Source organism: Heptranchias perlo, unplaced genomic scaffold (assembly GCF_035084215.1).
Source record: "Heptranchias perlo isolate sHepPer1 unplaced genomic scaffold, sHepPer1.hap1 HAP1_SCAFFOLD_356, whole genome shotgun sequence".
NCBI lineage: Eukaryota > Metazoa > Chordata > Chondrichthyes > Hexanchiformes > Hexanchidae > Heptranchias > Heptranchias perlo.
The window spans coordinates 147,342-162,840 of record NW_027139368.1 but is presented as its reverse complement, the minus strand read 5'-3'; the positions used below and the strand labels follow the sequence as shown (position 1 = coordinate 162,840).

Genomic DNA, 15,499 nt, shown 5'->3' with positions numbered 1-15,499 from the left:
TCTATGTTTCTATGTGTAAGTTCCTCACTCTCATTAGACCCTTGGTTCCCCACTATTTCTGGTCTGTTTTTTGTGTCTTCTACTGTGAAGACAGATACAAAATATTTGTTTAATGCATCTGCCATTTCCTGATTCCCCATTATAATTTCTCCTGTCTCAGCCTCTAAGGGACCCATGTTTACTTTTGCTACTCTCTTCCTTTTTACATACTTGTAGAAGCTCTTACAATCCGTTTTTATATTTCTTGCTAGTTTACTTTCATATTCTATTGTCTCCCTTTTTATAAATTTTTTGGTCATCCTTTGCTGGTTTCTAAAACTCTCCCAATCCTCAGGCTCACTACTCTTCTTGGCAACATTATAGGCCTCTTCTTTTAATCTAATACTATCCTTAACTTCACTAGTCAGCCACGGATGGATCACTTTTCCCGTGGAGTTTTTATTCCTCAAGGGAATGTATATTTGTTGAGAATTATGAAATATTTCTTCCTTCTCTTCTGTAGCAATTCTATGATTCCATGATTCTAAATGTGAATTATGAATAATTTCTTTAAATGTCCGCCATTGCTTATCTACTGTCATATCTTTTCATCTAATTTCCCAGTCTACCTCAGGTAACTCGCCCCTCATACCTACGGAATTGGCTTTGTTTAAATTTAAGACCCTAGTTTCGGACTTAACTACATCACTCTCAAATTCAATATGAAATTCTATCATATTATGATCAATGTTCCCCAGAGGATCGTTTATTATAAGATTACTCATTAATCCTGTCTCATCACACAATACTAGATCTAAATGGACTTGTCTGATGGGCAAATGGAGTTCAATCCGGAGAAGTGTGAGGTAATGCATTTGGGGAGAGCAAACAAGGCAAAGGGAGTACACAATAAATGGGAGGATACTGAGAGGTGTAGAGGAAGTGAGGGACCTTGGAGTGCATGTCCACAGATCCCTGAAGGTAGCAGGACAGGTAGATATGGTGGTTAAAAAGGCATATGGGATACTTTCCTTTATTAGCCGAGACATAGAATATAAGAGCAGGGAGGTTATGCTAGAACTGTATAAAACATAGGTTAGGCCACAGCTTAAGTACTGTGTACAGTTCTGGTCACCACATTACAGGAAGGATAGAGTCATAGAGTCATAGAGTTATACAGCACGGATAGAGGCCCTTCGGCCCATCGTGTCCGCGCCGGCCATCAGCCCTGTCTACTCTAATCCCATATTCCAGCATTTGGTCCGTAGCCTTGTATGCTATGGCATTTCAAGTGCTCATCCAAATGCTTCTTGAATGTTGTGAGGGTTCCTGCCTCCACAACCCTTTCAGACAGTGAGTTCCAGACTCCAACCACCCTCTGGGTGAAAAAGTTCTTTCTAAAATCCCCTCTAAACCTCCCGCCTTTTACCTTGAATCTATGTCCCCTTGTTATAGAACCCTCAACGAAGGGAAAAAGCTCCTTAGTATCCATCCTATCTGTGCCCCTCATAATTTTGTACACCTCATGTAATTGCACTAGAGAGGGTGCAGAGGAGATTTACGAGGATGTTGCCAGGACTGGAGAATTTTAGCTATGAGGAAAGATTGGATAGGCTGGGGTTGTTTTCCTTGGAACAGAGGAGGCTGAGGGGAGATTTGATTGAGGTGTATAAAATTATGAGGGGCCTAGATAGAGTGGATAGGAAGGACCTATTTCCCTTAGTGGAGGGGTCAATAACCAGGGGGCATGGATTTAAAGTGATTGGTAGAAGGATTAGAGGGGAACTGAGGAGAATTTTTTTCATCCAGAGGGTGGTGGGGGTCTGGAACTCGCTGCCTGAGAGGGTGGGAGAGGCAGAAACCCTCAACTCATTAAAAAATTACCTGGATGTACACCTGAAGAGCCGAAAACTACAGGGCTACGGACCAAGTGCTGGAAAGTGGGATTAGGCTGGATGGCTCTTCTTCAGCTTGCACGGACACGATGGGCCGAATGGCCTCCTTCTGTGCCATAAATTTCTCTGATTCTACGTCTCTATCTTAGTTAGTTCCTCAACATATTGTTCTCGAAAACTGTCTTAAATACATTCCATGAAATTGTCCTCCAAACTACATTTGCCAATTTGTTTTGCCCAGTCTCTATGAAGATTAAATTCCCCCACGATTATTGCATTACCCTTGTTACATGCTCCTCTAATTTCCTGATTTACACTCTGTCCAACACTAACCACTGTTAGGAGGCCTGTAAACTACTCCCACCAGTGTTTTCTGCCCCTTGTTATATTAGCTCCACCCAGACTGATTCTACATCCTGATTTTCTGAGCAAAGGTCCTTTCTCACTACTGTCCTTATCGCATCCTTTATTATCAGGGCTACACCCTCTCCCCCTCCTTTTCCATTCTGTCTATCCTTTCTAAAAGTCAAGTACCCTGGAATATTTCATTCCCAACCTTGGTCACCCTGCAACCGCATCTCAGTAACGGTACTGAATCAAACCCATTGATCTCTATTTGTGCCGTTAATTCCTCTCTCTTGTTACAAAAGCTTCAGATAAAGAGCCTTTAATTTTAACTTCTTACTATTGTTGTGATCTTAGTCACTGATGCCCCATTACCTTCGTTAAACTCTCTGTCCCTTCCTGACACAAACTCTGATTGTTTTTACCCAAATCACTACTCTGATCGACATCCTCGACTTTACTTTTTAGACTGATAAAGTTATCCATTTGTGAACCTCCCCTCTCCCGCAATTAGATTAACGGCGCTATTTACAAACATATGAATTAAGAGCAGGAGTAGGCCATTCGGCCCCTCGAGCCTGCTCTACCATTTGATAAGATCATGGCTGATCTGATTGTGACCTCAACCCTACTTTCCCATCATCTACCAACTATAACCTTTGACCCCCTTGTTAATCAGGAATCTATCTAACTCAGCCTTAAAAATATTCAATGGCCCTGCCTCCCCCGCTCTCTGGGGAAGGGAGTTCCACAGACTCACGACCCTCTGAGAGAAATATTTTCTCCTCATCTCCGTCTTAAATGGGAGACCCCTTATTTTTAAACTGGGTCCCCTAGTTCTAGCCTCTCCCACAAGGGGAAACATCCTCTCAGTATCTACCCCTTCGAGTCCCCTCAGGATCTTATATGTTTCAATAAGATCACCTCTCATTCTTCTAAACTCCAATGTATACAGGCCCAACTTGTCCAACCTTTCCTCATAAGATAACCCCCTCATCCCAGGAATCAGTCGAGTGAACCTTCTCTGAACCACCTCCAAAGCCATTATGTCCTTTCTTAAATAAGGAGACTAAAACTGCACACAGTATTCTAGATGTGGTCTCACCAATGTCCTGTACAACTGTAGCAAAACATCTCTACTTTTATATTCCATTCCCCTTGCAATAAATGACAACTTTCCATTTGCCTTCCTAATCACTTGCTGTACCTGCATACTAACTTTTTGTGATTCATGTACGAGGACACCCAGATCCCTCTGTACCTCAGAGTTCTGCAATCTCTCTCCATTTAAATAATACACTGTTTTTCTATTCCTCCTGCCAAAGTGGACAAGTTCACATTTTCCCACATTATACTCCATCTGCCAAATTTTTGCCCACTCACTTTACCTATCTATATCCCTTTGTAGACTCATTATGTTCTCTTCACAATTTACTTTCCCACCTCCCTTTGTGTCATCAGCAAATTTAGCAACCATACATTCGGTCCCTTCATCCAAGTCATGGATATAGATTGTAAATAGTTGAGGCCCAAGCACTGATTCCTGTGGCACTCCACTCGTTACATCTTGCCAATCTGAAAATGACCCATTTATGCCTACTCTCTGTTTCCTGTGAGCTAACCAATCCTTTATCCATGCTAATTTGTTACCCCCTACACCATGAGCTCTTATTTTGTGTAGTAGCCTTTGATGTGACACCTTATCAAAGGCCTTCTGGAAATCCAAGTGCACCACATCCACAGGATCCCCTTTATCCACTTTGCTTGTTACTTCCTCAAAGAACTCTAATAAATTAGTCAAACACGATTTCCCTTTCACAAAGCCGTGTTGACTCTGCCTGATTGCATTGAGATTTTCTAAGTGTCATAGAGTCATAGAGTTATACAGCACGGATAGAGGCCCTTCGGCCCATCGTGTCCGCGCCGGCCATCAAGCCCTGTCTAATCTAATCCCATATTCCAGCATTTGGTCCGTAGCCTTGTATGCTATGGCATTTCAAGTGCTCATCCAAATGCTTCTTGAATGTTGTGAGGGTTCCTGCCTCCACAACCCTTTCAGGCAGCGAGTTCCAGACTCCAACCACCCTCTGGGTGAAAAAGTTCTTTCTCAAATCCCCTCTAAACCTCCCGCCTTTCACCTTGAATCTATGCCCCCTTGTTATAGAACCCTCAACGAAGGGAAAAAGCTCTTTAGTATCCATCCTATCTGTGCCCCTCATAATTTTGTACACGAGTTTACTATTCCCACACCGGGAGTCGAACCCGGGCCGCCTGGGTGAAAACCAGGAATCCTCACCGCTAGACCATATGGGAACTAAGTGCCCTGCTATAATAGATTCTAGCATTTTCTAGTTTCTCTGTAGTTTCTCTGTCTCCCTCTCTCTCTCTGTCTGTACCCTCTCTCTCTCTCTGTGTCTGTCTCCCTCTCTCTCTCTCTGTCTGTCCCCCTCTCTCTCTCTCTCTGTCTGTACCCCCTCTCTCTCTCTGTCTGTCCCCCTCTCTCTCTGTGTCTGTCCCCCCTCTCTCTCTGTCTGTCCCCCTCTCTCTCTCTCTCTGTCTGTCCCCCTCTCTCTCTCTGTCTGTCCCCCTCTCTCTCTCTCTGTCTGTCCCCCTCTCTCTCTCTCTCTGTACCCTCTCTCTCTCTCTCTGTCCCTTCTCTCTCTGTCTGTACCCTCTCTCTGTCTGTGTCTGTCCCCCTCTCTCTCTCTGTCTGTCTGTCCCCCTCTATCTCTGTCTGTACCCTCTCTCTCTCTGTCTGTCCCTCCTCTCTCTCTGTGTCTGTCCCCCTCTCTCTCTGTCTGCACCCTCTCTCTCTCTCTGTCTGTCCCCCCTCTCTCTCTGTCTGTGCCTCTCTCTCTCTCTTTTTGTCTGTGCCTCTCTCTCTGTCTGTCTGTGCGTTTATCTCTCTCTCTCTGTGCCTTTCTCTCTCTGTGACTCTCCCTCTCTCTGTCTGTGCCTCTCTCTCTCTCTCTCTGTGCCTCTCTCTCTCTCTGTCTGTCCGTGCCTCTCTCTCTCTCTGTGCCCCTCTCTCTCTCTGTCTGTGCCCCTCTTTCTCTCTGTCTGTCCCCCTCTCTCTCTCTGTGCCCCTCTCTCTCTCTGTCTGTGCCCCTCTTTCTCTCTGTCTGTCCCCCTCTCTCTCTCTCTGTGCCCCTCTCTCTCTCTCTGTGCCCCTCTCTCTCTCTCTCTCTGCCCCTCTCTCTCTCTCTCTCTGTCTGTCTCCCCTCTCTCTGTGTCCCTCTCTCTTTGTGTCTGTGCCTTTCTCTCTGTCTGTACTTATCTCTCTCTCTCTGTCTGTGCCTCTCTCCCTGTCTGTGTCTGTGCTGAGATGAGGAGAAACTTCTTCACTCAGAGGGTAGTAGGTCTGTGGAATTGCTGCCCCAGGAAGCTGTGGAAGCTACATCATTAGATAAATTTAAAACAGAAATAGACAGTTTCCTAGAAGTAAAGGGAATTAGGGGTTACGGGGAGCGGGCAGGAAATTGGACATGAATTTAGATTTGAGGTTAGGATCAGATCAGCCATGATCTTATTGAATGGCGGAGCAGGCTCGAGGGGCCGATTGGCCTACTCCTGCTCCTATTTCTTATGTTCTTATGTGTCTCTCTCTCTCTGTGCCCCTGTCCCTCTCTGCCAGTGCCTCTCTCTCTCTGTCTCTGTATCCCTCTCTGTGTCTGTGCCTCTCTCTCTGTGCCAATGTCCCTCTCTCTGTGCCTCTCTCTCTCTCTTTGTGCCTCTCTCTCAGTGTCCCTCTCTCTTCCTCTCTCCGTCTCTCTCTTCTCTGTCTCTCTCTCTGTCCCTCTCTCACTCTCTCAGTGTCCCTTTCTCTGGCTCTCTCCATCTCTCTCTGTGTCTCACTCTCTGTCCCTCTCTCCCTCTCTCTCTCTGTGCCTCTCTCCCTCTCTCTCTGTCTCTCCCTCTCTCTCTCTGTGCCTCTCTCCCTCTCTCTGTGCCTCTCTCTCTCTCTCTTTGTGCCTCTCTATCAGTGTCCCTCTCTCTTCCTCTCTCCGTCTCTCTCTCTGTCTCTCTCTCTGTCCCTCTCTCTGTCTCTCAGTGTCCCCTTTCTCTGGCTCTCTCCATCTCTCTGTGTCTCACTCTCTGTCCCTCTCTCCCTCTCTCTCTCTGTGCCTCTCTCCCTCTCTCTTTGTGCCTCTCTATCAGTTGTCCCTCTCTCTTCCTCTCTCCGTCTCTCTCTCTGTCCCTTTCTCTCGCTCTCTCCATCTCTCTCTGTGTCTCACTCTCTGTCCCTCTCTCCCTCTCTCTCTCTGTGCCTCTCTCCCTCTCTCTCTCTCTGTCCCTCTCTCCCTGTGCCTCTCTCCCCTCTCTCTCTCCCTCCCTCCCTCACTCCCTCCCTCTCTCTCTCCATCCCTCTCTCTCTCCATCCCTCTCCTTCCTTCTCTCTCTCCCTCCATCCCTCTCCTTCCTTCTCTCTCTCCCTCCATCCCTCTCCTCCCCTCCCTCTCTCTCCCCCCTCCCTCCCCTCTCCCCCTCCCTCTCCTCTCCCCCCTCTCCCCCTCCTCTCCCCCCTCTCCCCCCCTCTCTCGTGCCTCTCTCCCTCTCTCTCTCTGTCCCTCTCTCCCTCTCTCTCTCTGTCCCTCTCTGTGTCTCACTCTCTGTCCCTTTGTCCCCCTCTCTCTCTCTGTGCCTCTCCCTCTCTCTGTCCCTCACTCCCTGTCCCTCTCTCTCTCTCTGTCTCTCACACTCCCTCCCTCTCTCTCTCCATCCCTCTCCTTCCTTCTCTCTCTCTCCCTCCCTCCATCCCTCTCCTTCCTTCTCTCTCTCCCTCCATCCCTTTCCTTCCCTCTCTCTCTCTTTCCCTCCCTCTCTCTCTCTCCATCCCTCTCCTCCTTCTCTCTCTCTCCCTCCATCCTCTCCTTCCCTCCCTCTCTCCCCCCCCCCTCCCTCTCCCCCCTTTCTTCTCTCTCTCCCTCCATCCCTCTCCTTCCCTCCCTCTCTCCCCCCTCCCCTCCTCTCCCTCCCCCCTCCTCCCCCTCCCCCCCTCCCTCCTCCCTCTCCTCTCTCTCCTCTCCCCCTCCTCTCCCCCCCTCTCTCCGTGCCTCTCTCCCTCTCTCTCTCTGTCCCTCTCTCCCTCTCTGTGTCTCACTCTCTGTCCCTTTGTCCCCCTCTCTCTCTCTGTGCCTCTCCCTCTCTCCGTCCCTCACTCCCTGTCCCTCTCTCTCTCTCTGTCTCTCTCTCTCACACTCCCTCCCTCTCTCTCTCCATCCCTCTTCTTCCTTCTCTCTCTCTCCCTCCCTCCATCCCTCTCCTTCCTTCTCTCTCTCCCTCCATCCCTCTCCTTCCCTCTCTCTCTTTCCCTCCCTCTCTCTCTCTCCATCCCTCTCCTTCCTTCTCTCTCTCTCCCTCCATCCCTCTCCTCCCCTCCCTCTCTCTCCCCCCTCCCTCCCTCCTCCCTCTCCCTCTCCTCTCCCCCTCTCCCCCTCCTCTCCCCCCCTCTCCCCCCTCTCTCCGTGCCTCTCTCCCTCTCTCTCTCTGTCCCTCTCTCCCTCTCTCCCTCTCTCTCTCTGTCCCTCTCTGTGTCTCACTCTCTGTCCCTTTGTCCCCCTCTCTCTCTCTGTGCCTCTCCCTCTCTCTGTCCCTCACTCCCTGTCCCTCTCTCTCTCTCTGTCTCTCACACTCCCTCCCTCTCTCTCTCCATCCTCTCCTTCCTTCTCTCTCTCTCCCTCCCTCCATCCCTCTCCTTCCTTCTCTCTCTCCCTCCATCCCTTTCCTCCCTCTCTCTCTCTTTCCCTCCCTCTCTCTCTCTCCATCCCTCTCCTTCCTTCTCTCTCTCTCCCTCCATCCCTCTCCTTCCCTCCCTCTCTCCCCCCCCCCTCCCTCTCCCCCCTTTCTTCTCTCTCTCCCTCCATCCCTCTCCTTCCCTCCCTCTCTCCCCCCTCCCCCTCCTCTCCCTCCCCCCTCCTCCCCTCCCCCCCTCCCTCCTCCCTCTCCTCTCTCTCCTCTCCCCTCCTCTCCCCCCCCCTCTCTCCGTGCCTCTCTCCCTCTCTCTCTCTGTCCCTCTCTCCCTCTCTGTGTCTCACTCTCTGTCCCTTTGTCCCCTCTCTCTCTCTGTGCCTCTCCCTCTCTCCGTCCCTCACTCCCTGTCCCTCTCTCTCTCTCTGTCTCTCTCTCTCACACTCCCTCCCTCTCTCTCTCCATCCCTCTTCTTCCTTCTCTCTCTCTCCCTCCCTCCATCCCTCTCCTTCCTTCTCTCTCTCCCTCCATCCCTCTCCTTCCCTCTCTCTCTTTCCCTCCCTCTCTCTCTCTCCATCCCTCTCCTTCCTTCTCTCTCTCTCCCTCCATCCCTCTCCTTCCCCTCCCTCTCTGTCTCTCTCTCTCACACTCCCTCCCTCTCTCTCTCCATCCCTCTCCTTCCATCTCTCTCTCTCCCTCCCTCCATCCCTCTCCTTCCTTCTCTCTCTCCCTCCATCCCTCTCCTTCCCTCTCTCTCTCTTTCCCTCCCTCTCTCTCTCTCCATCCCTCTCCTTCCTTCTCTCTCTCTCCCTCCATCCCTCTCCTTCCCTCCCTCTCTCCCCCCCCCTCCCTCCCTCTCTCCCCCCCTCCCTCCCTCTCTCCCCCCCCTCCCTCCCTCTCTCCCCCCTCCCTCCCTCTCTCCCCCCCTCCCTCCCTCTCCTCCCCCCCCTCCCTCCCTCCCTCTCCCCCCTCTCTCTCTCTCCATCCCTCTCCTCCCTCTCTCTCTCCATCCCTCTCCTTCCTTCTCTCTCTCTCCCTCCATCCCTCTCCTTCCCTCCCTCTCTCCCCCCCCTCCCTCCCTCTCTCCCCCCCCTCCCTCCCTCTCTCCCCCCCTCCCCTCCCTCTCTCCCCCCTCCCTCCCTCCTCCCTCTCCCTCTCCTCTCCCCACTCTCCCCCTCCTCTCCCCCCCTCTCCCCCCCTCTCTCTGTGCCTCTCTCCCTCTCTCTCTCTGTCCCTCTCTCCTCTCTCTCTCTGTCCCTCTCTGTGTCTCACTCTCTGTCCCTTTGTCCCCCTCTCTCTCTCTGTGCCTCTCCCTCTCTCCGTCCCTCACTCCCTGTCCCTCTCTCTCTCTCTGTCTCTCTCTCTCACACTCCCTCCCTCTCTCTCTCCATCCCTCTCCTTCCTTCTCTCTCTCTCCCTCCCTCCATCCCTCTCCTTCCTTCTCTCTCTCCCTCCATCCCTCTCCTTCCCTCTCTCTCTTTCCCTCCCTCTCTCTCTCTCCATCCCTCTCCTTCCTTCTCTCTCTCTCCCTCCATCCCTCTCCTTCCCTCCCTCTCTGTCTCTCTCTCTCACACTCCCTCCCTCTCTCTCTCCATCCCTCTCCTTCCATCTCTCTCTCTCCCTCCCTCCATCCCTCTCCTTCCTTCTCTCTCTCCCTCCATCCCTCTCCTTCCCTCTCTCTCTCTTTCCCTCCCTCTCTCTCTCTCCATCCCTCTCCTTCCTTCTCTCTCTCTCCCTCCATCCCTCTCCTTCCCTCCCTCTCTCCCCCCCCCTCCCTCCCTCTCTCCCCCCCTCCCTCCCTCTCTCCCCCCCCTCCCTCCCTCCCTCCCTCCCTCCCTCTCTCCCCCCCTCTCTCCCCCCCTCCCTCCCTCCCTCCCTCTCCCCCCTCTCTCTCTCTCCATCCCTCTCCTTCCCTCCCTCTCTCCCCCCCTCTCTCTCTCTCCATCCCTCTCCTCCCTCTCTCTCTCTCCATCCCTCTCCTTCCCTCCCCTCTCCCACCCCCTCCCCTCCCCTCGCACCCCCTCCCCCCCCCGGATTGAGAATTTACTGTTTCGGATCTTTTGATGTCCTGCTCCTTCTCCCCATGTGGAGCTGCTGATGGGAGTGTGTGGAACGATCTGTGAGGATTTACAGCAGCCGATTATCTTTTATAATCTGCTGGCCTTATTTCAGCAGGATCAGGATATCACTTTTTCTATTTACGCAACAGATATCAGAACGATCTGCGTCAAAGGCTCTCAGAGCAGATGAATGTTGTTGGAATAAATGACAAATTAGTGAGCTCGGACTGAACACTGGTGATAATAGGAAGCAGAGGGAGATAATAATCAGAGTGAGCCCCGTGTGTTGGGGAGGCTGGTCTGCATTCCACAGGCTGCACTGGGTCTAATGCCACCAGTCTGGTGCTGGCCCGTGCTCTGTGCCCAGGTCAGCACCCGAAAGGAGTTAGACCAACTTCCCACCATCATAAGGTCAGAAATGGGGATGTTCGCTGATGATTGCACAGTGTTCAGTTCCATTCGCAACCCCTCAGATAATGAAGCAGTCCGAGCCCGCATGCAGCAAGACCTGGACAACATCCAGGCTTGGGCTCAGAAGTGGCAAGTAACATTCGCACCAGACAAGTGCCAGGCAATGACCATCTCCAACAAGAGAGAGTCTAACCACCTCCCCTTGACATTCAACGGCATTACCATCGCCGAATCCCCCACCATCAACATCCTGGGGGTCACCATTGACCAGAAACTTAACTGGACCAGCCATATAAATACTGTGGCTACGAGAGCAGGTCAGAGGCTGGGTATTCTGCGGCGAGTGACTCACCTCCTGACTCCCCAAAGCCTTTCCACCATCGACAAGGCACAAGTCAGGAGTGTGATGGAATACTCTCCACTTGCCTGGATGAGTGCAGCTCCAACAACACTCAAGAAGCTCGACACCATCCAAGATAAAGCAGCCCGCTTGATTGGCACCCCATCCACCACCCTAAACATTCACTCCCTTCACCACCGGCGCACAGTGGCTGCAGTGTGCACCATCCACAGGATGCACTGCAGCAACTCGCCAAGGCTTCTTCGACAGCACCTCCCAAACCCACGACCTCTACCACCTAGAAGGACAAGGGCAGCAGGCGCATGGGAACAACACCTGCACGTTCCCCTCCAAGTCACACACCATCCCGACTTGGAAATATATCGCCGTTCCTTCATCGTCGCTGGGTCAAAATCCTGGAACTCCCTTCCTAACAGCACTGTGGGAGAACCGTCACCACACAGAATCTCTGTCCCTCTCTCTCTGTTTGTGTCGCTCTCTCTCTCTCTGTCTGTCTGTGTCGCTCTCTCTGTCTCTCTCTGTCTGTCTGTGTCTCTCTCTCTGTCTCTCTCTCTGTCTCTGTCTGTCTATGTCGCTCTCTCTGTCTCTCTCTGTCTCTGTCTGTCTGTGTCGCTCTCTCTGTCTGTCTATGTCGCTCTCTCTGTCTGTCTGTCTGTCGCTCTCTCTGTCTGTCTATGTCGCTCTCTCTGTCTCTCTCTGTCTGTCTGTCTGTGTCGCTCTCTCTGTCCCCCTCTCTCTCTGTCTGTCTGTCTATGTCGCTCTCTCTCTCTCTCTGTCTGTCTGTCTGTGTCGCTCTCTCTGTCTGTCTATGTCGCTCTCTCTGTCTCTCTCTGTCTCTGTCTGTGTCGCTCTCTCTGTCCCCCTCTCTCTCTCTGTCTGTCTGTCTATGTCGCTCTCTCTCTCTCTCTCTGTCTGTCTGTCTGTGTCGCTCTCTCTGTCTGTCTATGTCGCTCTCTCTGTCTCTCTCTGTCTCTGTCTGTCTGTGTCTCTCTCTCTGTCGCTCTCTCTCTCTCTCTCTGTCTGTCTGTCTGTCTGTGTCGCTCTCTCTCTCTCTCTCTGTCTGTCTGTCTGTGTCGCTCTCTCTCTCTCTCTCTGTCTGTCTGTCTGTGTGTGTCGCTCTCTCTGTCTGTCTATGTCGCTCTCTCTGTCTCTCTCTGTCTGTCTGTCTGTGTCGCTCTCTCTGTCCCCCTCTCTCTCTGTCTGTCTGTCTATGTCGCTCTCTCTCTCTCTCTCTCTCTGTCTGTCTGTCTGTGTCGCTCTCTGTCTGTCTATGTCGCTCTCTCTGTCTCTCTCTGTCTCTGTCTGTGTCGCTCTCTCTGTCCCCCTCTCTCTCTGTCTGTCTGTCTATGTCGCTCTCTCTCTCTCTCTGTCTGTCTGTCTGTGTCGCTCTCTCTGTCTGTCTATGTCGCTCTCTCTGTCTCTCTCTGTCTCTGTCTGTCTGTGTCTCTCTCTCTGTCTGTCTGTCTGTCTGTGTCGCTCTCTCTCTCTCTCTGTCTGTCTGTCTGTGTCGCTCTCTCTGTAGGTCTGATGCTGTTGCTTCTTGGTCTGGTCAGTGAGGGGTTAATGCAGACACAGCCCTCTCTCCCTCCCTCTCCCTCCCTCCCCCTCTCTCTCACTGTCGATCCCGCACTCCCGCTGTTTGCTCTGTCACATTCTGAGTGACTTTGAGACGCAGCAGCTGGGGAATTCCCCTCTTCTCAGCCTCCAGAACCCTCGCTCGCTCGGGGTACCTGCACCAACCCACTCCCCAAGTGGGGTTAGACTGGGGCAGGGGGGCAGGGGCAGGGGGGACAAGCTGCCCGCTCTCGGCTCGGACTAAATAAGGGAGATTCAGACAGGAGCCGCATCCTGCCCGAGGACCGCGGCTGGTCGGAGAGGAGGTCGCGGAGAGAGGACCCCGGGGACCCCATCAATGCACCGACACTGGGGCAATAACCCCGGCCGGAGCCGCCCAGTGAGCAGCATGGAGCGGGGCAGAGAGAGAGGCAGCGCCCGGCACCAGGTGAGGGTCCGACCGGGGACTGGGGCAACTCATAACCGGGTAATTAATGGGGGTAATTAATAACGGGGTAATTAATAGGGGCAACTCATAACCGGGTAATTAATAGGGGCAATTAATAACTGGGTAATTAATAGGGGCAACTCATAACCGGGTAATTAATAGGGGCAATTAATAGGGGCAACTCATAACCGGGTAATTAATAGGGGCAATTAATAACGGGGTAATTAATAGGGGCAATTAATAACTGGGTAATTAATAGGGGCAATTAATAGGGGCAACTCATAACCGGGTAATTAATAGGGGCAATTAATAACGGGGTAATTAATAGGGGCAATTAATAACTGGGTAATTAATAGGGGCAATTAATAACTGGGTAATTAATAGGGGCAATTAATAACTGGGTAATTAATAGGGGCAATTAATAACTGGGTAATTAATAGGGGCAATTAATAACTGGGTAATTAATAGGGGCAATTAATAACTGGGTAATTAATAACGGGGCAATTAATAGGGGCAACTCATAACCGGGTAATTAATAGGGGCAATTAATAACTGGGTAATTAATAGGGGCAATTAATAACTGGGTAATTAATAACGGGGTAATTAATAGGGGCAACTCATAACCGGGTAATTAATAGGGGCAATTAATAACTGGGTAATTAATAACGAGGTAATTAATAGGGGCAATTAATAACTGGGTAATTAATAACGGGGTAATTAATAGGGGCAATTAATAACTGGGTAATTAATAACGGGGTAATTAATAGGGGCAACTCATAACCAGGTAATTAATAGGGGCAATTAATAACCGGGTAATTAATAGGGGCAATTAATATTAGGGGTAAGTAATAACTGGGGCAATTAATATTAGGGGTAAGTAATAACTGGGGCAATTAATATTAGGGGTAAGTAATAACTGGGGTAATTAATATTAGGGGTAATTAACTGAGCAATTAATATTGGGGGTAATTAACAATGGGCAATTAATATTAGGGGTAATTAATAGGGGTAATAGGCAACCAAAAGGGCAATTAATAATGGATAATTAATAACTGGGACAACTAATAGAGGGCAATTAATAACTGGGGCAAATAGGGGTAATTAATAGGGTCAATTAATATTGGGGTAATTAATAACTGTGGCAATTAATATTGGGGGTAATTAATAACTGGGGCAAATGGGGTAATTAATAGGCAACTAAGAGGGCAATTAATAACGGGTAATTAATAACTGGGACAACCAATAAAGGGCAATTAATGGGTAATTAGAGGGTGATTAATGGCTATTTAATAACGAGCAATGAATAGAGGGCGATTAATAACAAGGGTAATTAATAAAGGGGTGATTAATAAGGGGCAATTAATAACTGGGGCAACTAAGGGTGATTAATAACGAGTAATTAATAGGTGCAATTAATATGGGTAATTAATAACTGCGGCAACTAATTGGGCAACTGAGAGGGGCAACTAATAGAGAGGCAATTAAAAGGGGCAACTAATGGGCAATTAATGGGTAATAAATAACTGCAATTAATATTAGGGGTGTTTAATGGGCAATTAATAGGGGTGATTAATAACTGGGGCAATTAATATTGGGGTAATTAATAACTGGGGCAATTAATTTTAGGGGTAAGTAAATAACTGGGGCAGTTAATATTAGGGGTAAGTAAATAACTGGGGCAGTTAATATTAGGGGTAAGTAAATAACTGGGGCAATTAATATTAGGGGTAAATAATTGGGGCAAATAGGGGTAATTAATAACTGGGTTAATATTTGGGGCAATTAATTGGGGCAATTAATGGGGTAATTAATAACAGGCAACTAAGAGGGCAATTAATGGGTAATTAATAACTGGGACAACTAAGAGGGTAATTGATAATGGGGTAATTAATAACAGGCAATTAATAATGGGGTAATTAATAACAGATAATTAAAAACAAGCACTTAATAGAGGGCAATTAATAACAAGGGTAATTAATAACGGTGATTAAGGGGCAATTAGTAGGGGTAATAGGCAATTCATAATGGGGTAATAATGGTAATTGATAACTGGGGCAATTAATATTGGGGGCAATTAATAACTGTGGCAACTAATGGAGTAATTAATAACTGGTGCAATTAATATTAGGGGTAATAACTGGGACAACTAAGAGGGTAATTAATAGGGGTAATTAATAGGGGTAATTAATAACAGGCAATTAATAGAGGGCAATTAATAACTGGGGCAATTAATAACACACGATTAATAACGGGTAATTAATAAAAGGGGTAATTAATAATCGGGACGATTAATAATGGGTAATTAATAACTGGGCTGATTAATAATGGGTAATTAATAACTGGGCTGATTAATAATGGGTAATTAATAACCAGGATGATTAATAATGGGTAATTAATAACCGGGCTGATTAATAATGGGTAATTAATAACCGGGCTGATTAATAATGGGTAATTAATAACTGGATGATTAATGGGTTAATTCATAGAATCATAAAAAGGTTAAAGCACGGAAGGAGGCCATTCGGCCCATTGAGTCAGTGTCTAGCCCCCGTTATAAATCGCCCCCGTTATAAATCGCCCCCGTTATAAATCGCCCCCGTTATAAATAGCAGATGATTAATGGGATGATTAATTATTAACGGGGTGATTGATTATTAACGGGTTAATTGATTAATAACGGGGTGATTAGTAATGGGGTTGATTAGAGGGGTAATTAATAACTAGGGTGATACTCCGGTGATCAATAATGGGGTGATTA

At 49.1% G+C, this 15,499-nt stretch overlaps 1 protein-coding gene and 1 non-coding gene across 2 annotated transcripts in view; one reads left to right on the top strand and one right to left on the bottom strand.

Annotated features, from left to right (window-relative positions):
- The window catches only part of LOC137311558 (potassium voltage-gated channel subfamily H member 2), a 143,498-nt gene that overhangs the window by 19,136 nt on the left and 108,863 nt on the right, over positions 1–15,499 (top strand). The gene's annotated exons all lie outside the window — the stretch shown is intronic.
- Positions 4,461–4,532, bottom strand: trnae-uuc (transfer RNA glutamic acid (anticodon UUC)). Its single transcript has one exon. It is a non-coding gene; the product is annotated as a tRNA-Glu (tRNA).